The sequence below is a fragment of the Cebus imitator genome, unplaced genomic scaffold (genome assembly GCF_001604975.1).
Source record: "Cebus imitator isolate Cc_AM_T3 unplaced genomic scaffold, Cebus_imitator-1.0 Scaffold74, whole genome shotgun sequence".
NCBI classification, from domain to species: Eukaryota; Metazoa; Chordata; class Mammalia; order Primates; family Cebidae; genus Cebus; species Cebus imitator.
In genome coordinates this window covers 1,167,054-1,182,451 of record NW_016107389.1, presented here as the reverse complement: position 1 = coordinate 1,182,451, position 15,398 = coordinate 1,167,054, and positions in this window count along the sequence as shown.

Below are 15,398 nucleotides of genomic sequence, written 5' to 3'. Positions count from 1 at the left end.
GATAAATCTTTTCCAGGAGAGTCTCTTGACCCTTTCCTAGTTAGGAGATTAATCTATCAGTCTGGGCACAGAATAGCTTTCTGTGCCTTTCCAGGGATACAGGGTTTGGGTTTTTGTTTGTTTGTTTTTTCTTTTCTTTTACCCTTTCACAAGTCACAGTGAGTCTTCACCTGTGTCCTGAGTGACAGTATTTGATGTCCTTCCTTCAGGTGGCTTAATAAGGCTTTTTATTTCCATTAGAGAAAAAAGGTCCTAGAGGAGATTTGTGTCTTTCCTTCAGCTGCAGCCCCTTCTCTTTCGAGCCTACATCGTCAAGAGTTTTATCTCTTCCCTGTCTCCCATCTCTCTCACAAGAGTCTAAATGTAGGCTCATATCTATGAGCCTCAAATTGGATGCAAATTCCTCTTATGTCAGCAGCTCTCAGGGCTTTATTCAGCTGCAGCAATTCATCAAAAACTAATCAAATACTTCTTACCTTCATGGCAACCCCATCTTCCTTTTGTGCTCTGTCACAAGTGAACCAGTGCTCTTAAATCTTGCTCCTAGGAGGTGCTTGTATTTCCCTAGATCTCTGGCTGGTTGGTTTTCCGACCCCCTCATCTCTTTTTGGATTCAAGAAAAGTTATGATTTTGTAATTTTTTTATTAGAATTTTTTGAGTGGAAATGATGATCATTCCATACCATATTCTATGCCCTAGTTTCATTTCTATGGTATCTTTTGTGCTATATAAGTGTTTTCATGTGACCAAAGTTATCAGTCACTTCAATTTGCCATCTGTGTTTTATCTTATTTAAGAGAGCCTACCCTTGTTGGACAATGCAATCTGCCATAAGCCTTGTGCCTCCCTCAGGTTCTTGCTAAGTATACCAAGAGTGCAAAGCCCTGTTCACCTTTTACCTGGGTCATTTTTTGGGGTTTTATTTGCACTGGCAAGCTTGAAGAATGAGTAACATCTCCTCCAGGACAAAAAAATCAGCCAAGTTCAGAAATTCTTTCCTACAGTGTATCTATAGGTATCAAATAATGGTCCTTCGTGTTTTCCCCATAGGGCTTGGGAGAATACAGGTATACAGGAAGGGGTTAGCTCAGCTGGCCAGGGTTGTTCAAACTCTGCCAGCTCTACACATTCTCAAGATATGCCTGTCTTCCAGACTGGTCCTTGGTCAGCTCCTGGGAGATGAGCTCTGAACTAATAGTTAACCTGATAAGAGCATTTTTGTATGCATAAGGCCTTAGACCTTCTAATACCAGTTTGATCAGCTAGTTTTATATAAGTGATTTATGGTGAATACCTGTCTGTTCTCTGGGAGACTGGAGTCTGAGTAGCTGAGGTCAGACAGGTGATGTATATCTATGTGACTGACTCCCCAGTAAAAACCGTAGACGCCAAGGATCAGGTAAGCATCCTAGTTGGCAACACTTTGCACAAGTTGTCACACATTGTGCTCAGAGAAATAAGTACATCCTGAGAAAGGGACTGGCTCCTGGACAACTCCTGGGAGATGGTCTTTGAGCCTTTGGCAAACATGGTACCGATTTGATCAGAGAGTTTATGTTAACAATGCAATTTATGGTGAACATTTCTTTGTTCTGGGAAGCTAGAGACTTAGTAGCAGAGATCAGTCCTGTAAGTGATTTATGTCTATGTGACTGATCCTCTATAAAAACCTTGAGCACCAAGGCTCACGTGCGCTTCCTTGGCTGACAACATTAGAACATGTTTTCACACATCATTTCCAGGAGTGTGTCCATATGACCCCACTTGGAGAGGTCACCTGGAAGCTTGCCCCTGTTTTGTCCTAGATTCTGCCTCATGTACCTTTTCCTTTGCTGATTGTCATCTTCATCCTTTAATCTGTGATAAATGATGACTATGAGTACAGCAGAATTTTCTGACTTCTGTTAATTCTTTTTTTTTTTGAGATGGAGTTTTGCTCTTGTTGCCCAGACTGGAGTGCAATGGCATGATCCCGGCTCTCCACAACCTCTGCCTCCCAGGTTCAAGTGATTCTCCTGCCTCAGTCTCCCAAGTAGCTGGGATTACAGGCATGTGCCACCACCCCTAGCTAATTTTGCATTTTTAGTAGAGACAGGTTTTATCCATGTTGGTCAGGCTGGTCTCGAACTCCCAACCTCAGGTGATTTGCCCACTTCTGCCCCCCAAAGTTCTGGGATTACAGGCATGAGCCACCATACCTGGATTCCTGTGAGTCTTTCTAGTGAATCATTGAGCCTTAGGGTAATTTTAAGGACCCACAACCCAATGGGGAAACTGACACAAGCATCATGCTCACACTCTGCCTATTGTTTTTGCCATGACTAATAAAATTATTTGTCTCTAACCCAGGATCACTTGTCTTCTGCCAGCATTTCTAAAATTGTCACAGGCTAACATAGTAGCTTGCAGGTAGGATAAACTCCCGTTCCCCATAGAATTCTTGACATCTTCAAATTATTCTGTTTTCTTCTAGTATTTTTATAGGTATGTGTTTGAACGTAGCTCTTCTCTCTCTCTCTCTCTTTTTTTTTTTTTTTTTTTTTTTTTTTTTTTTTTTTTTTTTTTTTTTTTTTTTTTTAAAGTCTCACTTTGTCACTCAGTTGGAGGGCAGTGGTGTAATCATAGCTCATGCAGCTATGAACTCCTGGGGTCAATGAATCCTCCAAAGTATCTGGGATTACAGCCACATGCTAACACACCTGGCTATTCATTTTTTATTTTTATTTTGGTAGAGATGGAATCTCATCACGTAGCCGAGGCCGATCTCAAACACCTGGCCTCAAGTGATCCTCCCACGTTGATCTCCCAAGGTACTGGGATTCTAGGCTGAGCCTGCTTGGACTGAATGTAGCTCTTAATCCATCTGGATTTACCCCTGTGTGTTCTGGCAGAGATTGGCAAACTGTTTGATCAAACCAATTACTGTATAGCTAATCTACATTTCTAGCCCCTCTTGAAGTTAGGTTTGGGTCATGTGACTTAGGAATTGCTTAATTCTTAAGTGCAATGTGAGTGAAAACTATGTGAGCCATTTGCAGGTGTGGCCCATAAAATTTCATATCACCCACTCATTTTTTATGTCTCAGATGGATGCCTGCCTTTTAAAGATGAAGGAACAATTATCACAATTATCAATGTAAATAACTAAGAATATCCTCCACTTAAGCCATTTGGACTTAAGTGATCATCAAACAAACATCCGTTTTGTTAAACCAATGAGAGTTTGGAATTTTTTGTTATAGTACAAATACCACTATTCTGATGTAGAAATTGGTGCCAGAAAATGATACTCCAATTTGGTGGGGGGAAGAAGCCCAAAAGCCCAAAATCCCAAAATATAGGGTCTAGTACAGGGTCAGGAGGAAAATGACTACCCAGAGCTAAAAAACTGGAGATTCATGCCCTGCAGCGACAAAACAATTATTAAAACAGTCATCTGCAATTTTTTGGAAGGTGGGCCACATGGTTCCTGATCCTGCAGCTCTAGGAATAGAGACAGGAAAATGGAATGTTGTTAGTGAGTGTTGGACTGTGGGAATCGTTTACTAGTTTGCAAGCAAAACAAAAATGAAAAGCAAAGGATGGAAAATCATTGCTTCCAGTCCCAAGTGATAAGAGACTGTGTACAAAGATCCATTGAGACTCCTGGCTCCAACATAGACCTGAGTATGGAATTTCCTTCCAAACATGATAGTCTTTAAGGCATAAGGACAAAGGAAGTAAATGCAAGGCAGGCTTGAAAACTGTATTTAGGAAAGAACTTTAAGAGATGCTACCAATGTATGTAATTGAATAGACACCCTCCTCTCAAAAACTATAGTCGTTTGCCTATTTTTTGGTGCCAAAGTAATTGCAAGACTGGACGCCATCAGCTTTTGAATGTTCTATCATTAAATGTACTTTGGGACTCCCACACTAGCTCAGTGAAGAGGTGGGATGCAAAAACTCTCAAAGCCCTAAAGGAGGGTACATTCTCCATCATTTATTTCAAATGTGGCCTAGGGTGATAATGAAAGAAAAGAAAATCTCCAAGATAATGGATCTAGTGCTTTGAAAAACAATGAACAAGTACTTCCTTCCACATAGCAAAATTAAAACCAAAGAAATGCCCCCACTCCTGGATCAGAGGACTTCAAAATGCTTCCTAGTGGGATATCATAACTAGTACAGAACTGTGTGTCCTCTGTATCTCCCATATTTCCTGATGGGAATGGCAGTTTTCATTATAAATGTATCCTTGTTCACCCTACTATGTTGGGCCTGGTGGCAGGGGAGCGATTTCTATACCTGGTCTTAAGAAGTTATATCCAGTGCAGAGATCTTGGACTTTGAGCTGGCCACAGTAACTGAATGGAAGTTTGGATTGCCTGTGTTGAAGAAGGAGGGAGTATGTTCTAGGTGTGTGAGGATATTTGGTAACAAGAAGGAAATATTATGTTAAAAACTAGCTTAAGTGTTCACTGAATCTATTTCTTCTTTCCTTAGGCACCTGGGCAAATGATATTTCCCAGCCGCCATGAAGTTAGGCAAATTCTAGCCTGTGGAATATAGGTAAAATGATTACATGATTTTCACCTTCCCCACAAAACCATCTAGGTAATCTTCCACACTTCTCCCCTTATTTCCCAGCTAGATGTTGACATACTGGGTAATTTTCAAGATAGAGATTGAAGATAGTGAAGTTTCTATTTGCCAGGGTCTCTAAATCCTTCCAAGTCCTTCCAGTCACCAATTGAACTTTACATGAGTAAAAAATGAATGAGCATTGAAGTGACTGAGATTTAGGGAGTTTATCTGTTACTGTAGTTAAGATTATCCTAATACAAATATGATATATGGTTGGGATCTAACTATTCTATTTTTTCCAAAATGAATAATGTTCTAATGCTACATATGAGTAACTGGGTTATCCTTATTTGAAATGTCACCATATAATCATGTGAATGTTCCTGAACATGCTATCTTTTTGCTTATCTCCTTATCTGATCTAGTATTACATTTAAACTATTATACCTTTATATTTTATTCAGATAACCAGTAGCTTGGTTTATCCATAAATCTTTTTCCCCCAATTTTCTTAGATATTCTTATCCCTTTCTCTTTACAAATAATTTTTTAATCAGTTTGTCAAATTTTATTTTTTCTAATTATATTGGGTCATTGCTTTTGATTACTCTTAGGAATTATTTGTAACCTGGGAAGTATTTGTATTTCAAACATCTCTCTTTGTTATTCTTTAATTAGTTGCATAAAATGATGAATTTGCTCTGTGAATTGGGCCTATATATAATACTATACTATATACTACTATATAATTGTAGAACAAATTATATGTACAGGAGCATGTTCAGTATCCTAAGTATGATATCATCCTGCAAAAATTAAGTAGCCTTAAGCTGAATACTGGAATGTTGTTTGTACTTTGAACATGTGTTTCTCTTCAGGGGAAAACTTGTTTTGAAAGAAAGTTATTCTCCGTGTTGTTTTCAGGGTAAAATTAAAAGGATGTTTTTCAGTAAAGACAGCCAGAGCTTAGAGGGTCAATAAAGGGAGGAGGGTATCTGTGTTTATTTTTAAACTGACCATGGTATGAATACTCAAAGCTTAGCTCTCTATCTGGACAGAAGCTCACAGCCTTCACATACATCAGCAAGCAAGCAATTTAGCTCATATCCGAAATCTGTGTGAATCAGTTGATATCATAGGTACCAGCTGTGGTAAAGGAGAGGTTGTCAGACCCTATCAAGTTTTTAAAGATTTATAAGCACTAAAATTGCACTATTAGTGTATCTGAAATGTATGTTCTTGGTGTTCTTGAGTGCTTGAATTTCTGCTCTGCACTTTAATACCTGCAAGCCTCCTTCCCGTGATTTTTCAGATCTCTGTTCAAAGTCATCTTGTTAGAGAGAACTTCTCTGACTTCACTTAGAAAGTATCAGCTGGTTATTTCCTCCTCTTTGCTTTTTTTTTGCTATGACATTCATCACCTGACATATATAACTTTGCATAGTTTCAGCATCCTCCATCTAGAATATAAAATTTGTGGATTTAGGGGCTTATTTTCTTTTCTGCCATGCCCCAATTTTGAGCATGGTTGATACATAGTAAGTGCTCAGTTAAATATTTGCTTTTCTAAAATATCTATATGTTTTTCAGTTTATCAGTGACTCATGGTTGAATTGCTGTAGTCACCAGTTAGGAGGCGATTAAAATAATCTAAGTGAGAGATACGGCGGCTTGGCCTTGAGTAGTAGCAGTGGAGAATGAGAATGAGAGAGAGGGTGATGGATATTTGATTATAGAGAAAGGAATGAATCAGTCCCCTATGGAAAGTATGGTAGAGTAAGTGAAATAAGAAACAGTATGATTACTGGGCAGCATTAGGGTTACATTTGAAATTTACTATCATTGATTTAAAGTGAGAGCAATCAGTATAGGCATTTATATTTTTATTTCTGTGACATGCTTTTTTTTTTCCGTATCTATTTTGGGCTCTTGATCTTTTTTGTTATTGGGAGCTCATCATATGTTAAAGGAGTTAGCCCTTTGCCTACCATGACTTGCAAAGAATGTTCATTTTGTAATTTACCTTTTAGCTTTAATTTTTTTCAAACAGAATATTTTATTTAATTCATGTTATAAATGTGATCTGATCTTTTACATTCTAATTGGTGGTATATATGAAGGTTATGAACTTCTATATACTGATAATTTTCTCAGCCACCTTACAAAACTCTCACTGTTTTTAGTAGTGTCTCTGTTGTTTCCCTGCATTTTTCCAGATTCAGAATTATATCATCTAAAAATATTAATAATTTTACTTTTCCTTTCTAATTTTCATAACTCTTTCGCTTTCCTAATTAGAATCGCTAGTAAAACATACAATAATAGCATTGATAGTAGACCACCTTTTTTATTTCTGATTTATTTTCTGGGATTTACTGTCACTGCACTGTTGCTTCTTCCATTAGGAGCTCTTTGCTGTGCTGAGATTACAGTATCTAAAGATAGACTTTTTTTTATTATTATACTTTAAGTTCTGGGGTACATGTGCAGATCTTGCAGGATTTTTACATATGTATACAAATGCCATGACTTTAATGGGAATAACTCTAGTGTTTGCATTTAGCATGAAATTGACTTTCAAATTTAGATAGATATGATGTTAAGGTCTATTTCTCTTACTGAAATGTATTTTCTTTAATTCAAGAGTAGACATCGAGCTTTATCGGATACCTTTTAAACATTTATGAAAATGATATGATTTTTTTGTTATTCTTTAAACATTTCGTGGAATAACTCTGAGAGAACATTTGTGCCTGCTGCATTCTGTCAACTCTATTTTTTCTATATTACCTGTTTCTTTTTCTATTTTAATTTGAACTCAATTTAAATTTTTCTTTAAAAGTAACCATTTTGTCTCTGTCTTATATATTACTTGCAGAGCGAAACAATGTAACCTCTTGATTTATTTTATTTTATTTTTATTTTTTGAGATAGGGTCTCACTGTGTCACCCAGGTGAGTGCTCTAGCATGATCATGGCTCACTGCAGCCTCGAGCTCCAGAGCTCAAGTGATCCTCCCACCTCAGCCTCCTGAGCATCTGTTACTACAGATACATGCCACCACACCTGGCTTTGTAGAGACAAGGTCTTGCTGTGTTTCCCAGGCTGGTCTTAAACTCTTGACCTCAAGTGATCCTCCCGCCTTGGCTTCCCAAAGTGCTGGAATTACAGGCATGAACTACCATACTTGGCATCTCTTGATTTTTAAAATGACCTCTACTAGTTTGAACTATTTTGCCCTTTTCCTTATTTTGCATATTTGTGTTTTATACTTCTTTTCTACATTAGTTAGTTAACAGTTTTCCTAAAGACGGTATACATTTTTTCTTTGTGTGCTCTTTTAGCCGTATCCCATAGGTTCCAATGTACTGTGATTTTTAGGGTACTGTTTTCTACCTTTTCCAAAATTGCATTTCAACTGTTTTCTCCATTTTCCTTCTGTACTATTTTGAAATTTCTTTTGGTATTAACCTTTAAAGTTAAAGATATGTATTTTCTTAAAATCTAAATGAATCTCAGTTACTCTATAGGCCTACCAAATAATATATAGGCCTCAGAAGTCTTTTGTCATTCTTTTATCTTGCATGCATTTATGTCAAATATTTTAATTCTGCCTTTTAATTTGATCTCCAAACTAGATATTATTGCTTAAAACAGTCTGTGTTTATGCAGATTTACCCACATGTTTACCAGTTTCTGTGTTCATCAATTTTTCTTTGTCTCCATTCTTCTTTCTAATATTATTTTTCTACTTTCTTAAGTACATATTTTTCAGCATTGTATAGTGATGATTTGTTAGTGGTAAGCCCTCTTAGTTTTTGCATGTCAGAATAATGCTTCTATTTTAGTCTCATTCTTAAATAATACTCTAATAGGGTAATAATAATTTTCTTCCATTACTATGAAAATATTGCACTGTCTTACTGGTTTCTCTTTTTTTTTTTTTTTTTTTTTTCGAGACTAAGTCTCCCTCTATCGCCCAAGCTGGTGTGCAGTAATGCAATTTTGGCTTACTGCAACCTCCACCTCTGGGTTCAAGTGATTCTCCTGCCTCAGCCTCCTGAGTAGCTGGAATTACAGGCACATACCACCACACTCGGCTAATTTTTGTTATTTTAGTAAAGACAGTGTTTCACCATGTTGGCCAGGCTGGCCTCAAACCCCTGACCTCAAGTGATCCGCCTACCTCAGCATCTCAAAGTGCTAGGATTACAGGCGTGAGCCACCACGCCCAGCCTATCACTGTTTTCTGACTTTCTTTTGTTCCTGTTAAGTCAGCTCTCTCGGTCACGTTGTCATTTTATAGGCAACTTTTGTGTGTGCCACTGATTCTTTTACAATACGAAATAATTGTATTTCTTAACAGAGGCTCTTTACAGTTGTAATTTTGTATATTATACCTAGTAATACTCCATGGCTTTAGAACAAGAGTTAGCAAACTTTTTTTGTAACAGATGAGGTTGTAAATATTCTAGACTTTGCAGGCCATAAGGTCTCTGCGGCATCTACTCAACTCTGGTGTTGCAGCACAAAAGCAGCTATGGATAATATGGAAACAAATTATTCATTAACAAATTATTTAACCTTTAAGTTTTGGGATGCATGTGCAGATTTGTTAGGTAGGTAATCTGCTTCACAGGAAATTGGTGTGGAGATAGTTTTGTCTCCCTGGTAATAAGCATAGTACCTCATAGGTAGTTTTTCTGATCTTCTCCCTCCACCTACTCTCCACCTTCAACTAGGACCCAGTGTCTGCTGTTCCTCTCCTAGTATCTATTTATTCTCATTGTTTAGCTCCCACTTATAGGTGAGAATGTGCAGTATTTGATTTTCTGTTCCTATGTTTGCTTAGAATAATGGCCTCCAGCTTCATCCACATTGCTGCAAAGGACACTATCTCTCTCTGTCTCTTTTTTTTTTTTTAATGGCTTCATAGCCATAGTACTCTGTGGGGCATATGTACCACACTTTCTTTATCCAGTCTACCACTGATGATCAAAACGTTGATTCTATGTCTTTCTGTTGTGAATAGCACTGCAATGAACATACATGTGCATAGTCTTTATGGTAGAACAATTAACATTTCTTTGCATATATACCCAATAATGGGATTGCTGAGTTAAATAATAGCTCTCTTTCAGGTTCTTTGAGGAATTGTCTCAACTACTTTCCACAATGGCTGAACTAATTTACACTTCAACCAGCAGTGTATAAGTGTTCCCTTTTCTCCCCAACCTTGCCAGCATCTATTATTTTTTTGACTTTTTAATAATAGCCATTTTCACCGGTGTGAGATGGTATCGCATTGTGGTTTTGATTTACGTTTCTCAAATATTAGTGATGTTGAACATTTTTTCGTATGCTTGTTGGCTGCATGTATGTCTTCTTTTGAAAAGTGTCTGTTCATATCTCTTGCCTATTTTCTAATGGAGTTTTTTTTTTTTTTTTTTCTTGTAACTTTATTTAAGTTCCTGGATTCTGGATATTAGACCTTTGTTGGATGCACAGTTTGTAAATATTTTCTCCCATTCCATAGGTTTTCTCTTTATTCTGTTGATAGTTTCTTTAGCTGTGCAAAAGCTCTTTAATTTAACTAGGTCCCAATTGTCAAGTTTTCTTTTTCTTACAATTGCTTTTGGTGTCTTCATCATGAAACCTTTGCCAAGTCCTGTGTTCAATATGGTATTCCCTGGGTTATCATTCAGAGTTTTTATGGTTTTGGTTTTTACATTTAAGTCTTTAATCCATCTTGAGTTGATTTTTGTATCTGGTGTGAGGTAGGGGTCTAGTTTCTATCTTCTGCATATGGTTAGCCCATTATCCCAGCACCATTTATTGAGCAGAAAGTCGTATTCACATTGCTTGTTTTTTTCAGCTCTGTCAAAGATCAGGTGGTTGTACACGTGTGGCACTATTTCTGGGCTCTCTATTCTGTTCCAGTCTATGTGTCTGTTTTTGTACCAGTACTATGCTGTTTTGGTTACTGTAGAACTGTAGTATAGTTTGAAGTCAGGTAGTGTGATGCCTCCAGCTTTGTTCTTTCTGTTTAAGATTTCCTTGGCTATTTGGGCTCTTTTTTGGTTTCATATGAATTTTAAAATAGATTTTTCTAATCTTGTGAAAAATGTAATTGGTAGTTTAAATCTGTAAATTGCTTCAGGCAGTATGGCCATTTTAACAATATTAATTCTTTCTAAACATGAGCATAGAATGTTTTTCCATTTGTTTGTGTCATCTCTGATTTAATAGAACAATGCTTAATTCTCATTGTAGAGGTCTTTCACCTCCCCAGTTAGGGGGAGGTGAAAAATATCTGTATTCCTAGATATTTTTATTTTTGTGGTAATTGTGAATTGGATTGTGTTCCTGATTTGGCTCTTGGCTTGTATGTCATTGGTGTATAGGAATGCTACTCATTTTTAAACATTGATTTTGTATCCTGAAACTTCCCTGAACCTCTTTATCATATCAATGAGCTTTTGGGCAAAGACTGTGGGGTTTTCTAGATATAGAATCATGTCATCTGCAGACAGAAATAGTTTAACTTCCTATTTGAAGGCCTTTTATTTCTTATTTTTGCCTGATTGTACTGGCCATGACTTCCAATACTGTGTTGAATAGGAATGTTGAGAGAGGACATCTTTGTCTGTGCCAGCTTTCAAGGGGAATGCTTCCAGCTTTTGCTCATTCAGTATGATGTTGGCTGTGGGTTTGTCATAGATTGCTCTCATTATTTAAAAAGATGTTCCTTTAATGCCTAGTTTATTGAGGGTTTTTAACATAAAGGAATGTTGAATTTAGTTGAAAGCCTTTCCTGCATCTATTTAGATAGTCGTGTGGCTTTTATTTGTAGTTCTGCTTATATGATTAATCACATTTATTGATTTGCATCAGTTGAACCAATCTTGCATCCCAGGGATGAAACCCACTTCATTGTGCTGGATTAGCTTTTTGCTGTGCTGCTGGATTCAGTTTACTAGTATTTTGTTGAGGATTTTTGCATCTATGTTCATCGAGGATATTGGCCTGAAGTTTTCTTTGTTTCTCTGCCATGTTTTGATATCAAGATGATCTTGGCTTTATATGATGAGTTGGGGAGGATTTCCTCATACTCAATATTTTGAAATAGTTTCAACAGGAATGGCACCAGCTCTCTTTTATACATCTGGTAGAATTTGGCTATGGATCCATCTGGTCCTGATATTTATTTGGTTGGTTGGCTTTTTATCACCTATTCAATTTGGAACTTATTATTGGTCTATTCAGAGAGTCAACTTCTCCTGATTCAATCTCAGGAGGTTGTATATGTCCAGGAATTTATTCATTTCTTCTAAATTTTCTAGTTCATAGTAGTCTCTGATGGGTTTTTTATTTTTAATTTATTTCTGTGGGGTCAGTGGTAAAGTCCTCTTTGTTGTTCCTAATTTATTAATCTAGCCAGTGGTCTATTTCTCTTATTAATTTTTTCAAGGAGCCAAAACCTGAATTCATTGATCTTTTTGCATGATTTTTTATGTCTCAATTTCCTTCACTTCAGCTCTGATTTTGGTTACTTCTTGTCTTCTGTTAGCTTTGGGATTGACATGCTCATGCTTCTCTAGTTCTTTTAGTTATGATGTTAGGTGGTTAATTTGAGATCTTTCTTACTTTTTGATGTGGGCATTTAGTACTATAAAGTTCCCTGTTAACACTGTCTTAGCTGTGTCCTAGAGATTCTGGTACGTTTTATCTTTGTTCGAATTAGTTTCTAAGAATTTATTGATTGCCGCCTTCATTTCATTGTTTCCCCAAACATTATTCAGGAGAAGTTTGTTTAAATTTCCAGGTTATTGTATGATTTTGAGTGATTTTCTTAGTATTGATTACTATTTTTATTGCACTGTTATTCTGATAGTGTAGTTAGTATGATTCCAGTTTTTTTTTTAAATTTCCTGAGTATTGTTTTATGTTTGATTATATGGTTGATTTCAGAATGAGAAGAATGTGCCAAGTGGCAATGATAAGCATGCATATTCTGTTGTTTTGGGGTAAAGAGTTCTGTCTGTTAGGTCCATTTGGTCAAGTGTTAAGTTCAGGTCCTGAAAATCTTTGTTATTTTTCTGCCTCATTATCTGTCTAATACTGTCAGTGGAGTGTTGAAGTCTCCACTACTATTGTGTGGGAATCTGAGTCTTTCTAGGTCTCTAAGAACTTGCTTTATGAGTCTGGGTGGTCCTGTTTTGGGTCTCTACATATTTAAGATAGTGAGGTCTTCTTGTTGAATTAAATCCTTTATCATTATGCAATGCCCTTCTTTATCTTTTTTGATCACTGTTGGTTTAAAATCTGTTTTGTCTGAAATTAGGATTGCAACCCCTGCTCTTTTCTGTTTTCCATTTGCTTGATAGATTTTTTTTTCATCCCTTTGTTTTGAGCCTATGGATATCATTGCATGTGAGATCAGTCTCTTGAAGGCCCATCCTGGGTCTTGCTTCATTATCCAGCTTGCCACTCCATGCCTTTTAATTGGGGCATTTACCCCATTTACATTCAAGGTGATAATTGGTATTTGTGGATTGATCCTGTCATCATGTTGTTAGCTGGTTATGTAGGCTTGTTTGTGTGATTGCTTTATAGTGTCACTGATCTGTATACTTAAGTGTGATCCTGTAGTAGCTGGTAACAGTCCTTTCTATATTGAGCACTCCTTTTATAAGCTCTTGTAAGACGCATCCGGTGGTAATGAATTCCCTCAGCATTTGGTTGTCTGAAAAGGATCTTATTTCTCCTCCACTCATGAAACCTAGTTTGTCCAAATTCTTGGTTGGAAATTTTTTTCTTTAAGAATGCTGAATATAGACTACCAATCTTTTCTGACTTGTAGGGTTTCTGCTGAAAGGTTAGCCTGATGCGGTTCCCTTTATAGGTGACCTGCCTCTTCTCTCTAGTTGGCTGTAACATTTTTTTCTTCCTTTGGACCTTGTAGAATCTGATGATTATGGTGTCTTGGAGATGGTCTTGTATAATATCTCACAGAAGTTCTCTGCATTTCCTGGATTTGAATGTTGCCCTCTCTAGTGAGGTGGGGGAAGTTTTCATACATGATATTCTGAAATATGTTTTTCAAGTTGCTTACATTCTCCCCATCTCTTTCAGGGATGCCAATGAGTTGTAGATTATGTGTCTTTACAAAATTCCATGTTTCTTGGATATTTTACTTTTTACTTTTTTATTCTTTTTTCTTATTTTTGTCTGACTGAATTATTTCAGACTGCCAGTCTTCAAGCCCTGAGCTTCCTCCCTCAGCTTGGTCTATTCTGCTGTTAATACTTGTGTTTGCATTATGCAATTTTTATAATGTATTTTTCAGCTCTATCAGGTCAGTTTAGTTCTTTTTTATAATGGCTATTTCATCTGTCAGCTTCTGTGTCATTTTATTATGATTCTTAGCTTCCTTGGATTGAGTTTCAACGTTCTCCTCCATCTCGATGATCTTCGTTACTATCCATATTCTGAATTCAGTTTCCATCATTTCAGTAATTTCAGCTTGGTTATGAACTTTGCTGGGCAAATAGTGCGGTCATTTGGAAGAAAGAATACACTCTGGCTTTTTGAGTGACCAGAGGTCTTGTGCTGGTTCTTTCTCATTTTTGTAGGCTGATGTTCCTTTAGTCTTCAAAGTTGCTATCCTTTGGATGGATTTTTTGCTTTTTTTTTTCTTTGATTCCCTTGTGGATTTGATTATGGTATAAGGTGTGTTTGCTTGACTAGCTCTAATTCTAGTCAGCTCCTCGGTCTTGGAGGAGCCCCCTCTGGTTGCTGTCTCCATTTTTGTTGGGTGTCCTGATCCACGGGGCTACCTCAGGCAGGGGCCGCAGTTGGCAGACAAGCCATGTTCTTGTCCAGTCAGCCCTCATCTGTTGTCCATGTTCTTCCTGAGAAAACATAGGGTTGTGCCTGGTCACAGAGTTCAGTGCAAGCAGGACCGTTGGGTTGGAAGGTTTAGCAGGCGTGTCGTGTCTGGCTATAGGAGGCAGAGGTGGATGGAGTTGCCTGCCTTGCCCTCCAGATGTTTCCAGGGTTTGCCCCTTGGCAAACTCATATGGAAGTAGGACTGCTGAGCCAGAAGCTTTAGCAGGTGTTACCTGCCTGTCTGCCAGTGTCAGGAATGAGTGGGTTCCTGTGCTCTGCCATTGGAATATTTCTCAGGGCAACAGGAAGCTGTAGCCTCTAGCTGAGTTCACACAAAAGTGGGGCCACTAGGCCAGAAGCTCTAGCAGGCATTGCCTACCTGACTATCAGTGGCAGGGGTGGGTTGGCTGGCCTATCCTGCCATCTGGGTCCGTTCTGAGACAACAGGAGGCTGCACCCACCATCTGAGTTCACACAGAAGTGGAGCCCCAGGGCTGGAAGCTCTAGCAGGTGTTGCCCACCTGGCTACCAGTGGTGAGGGTGGGTGGAGTGTCATACACCCTGCTGTCCAAGTGTTTCCAAGACAACAGGAAACTGTACACTCCAGAGGAGTTCACATAGAAGGAAGACCCCTGGGCCAGAAATCCTAGCAAGCATTGTTCTCCTGGCTATCAGTGGTGAGGGTAGGTGGAATCACATGCCCTGCTGCCCAACTGTTTCCTAGTACATCAGGAAGTTGTACCCTTCAGCTGAGTTCACATAAAAGCAGGACCACTGGACTGGAAGCACTAGCAAGCATTGCCCAATCGACTACCAGTAGCAGGGTAGGTGCAGTGGCGAGCCAAGTCCAGGCTGAATCAGAACTGCTGGGCCAGAAGCTGGCAGCAAGCCCCATCCAGCAACGTGAGATGGAGCAATCTTGCTGCTTCCAGGCACCGCA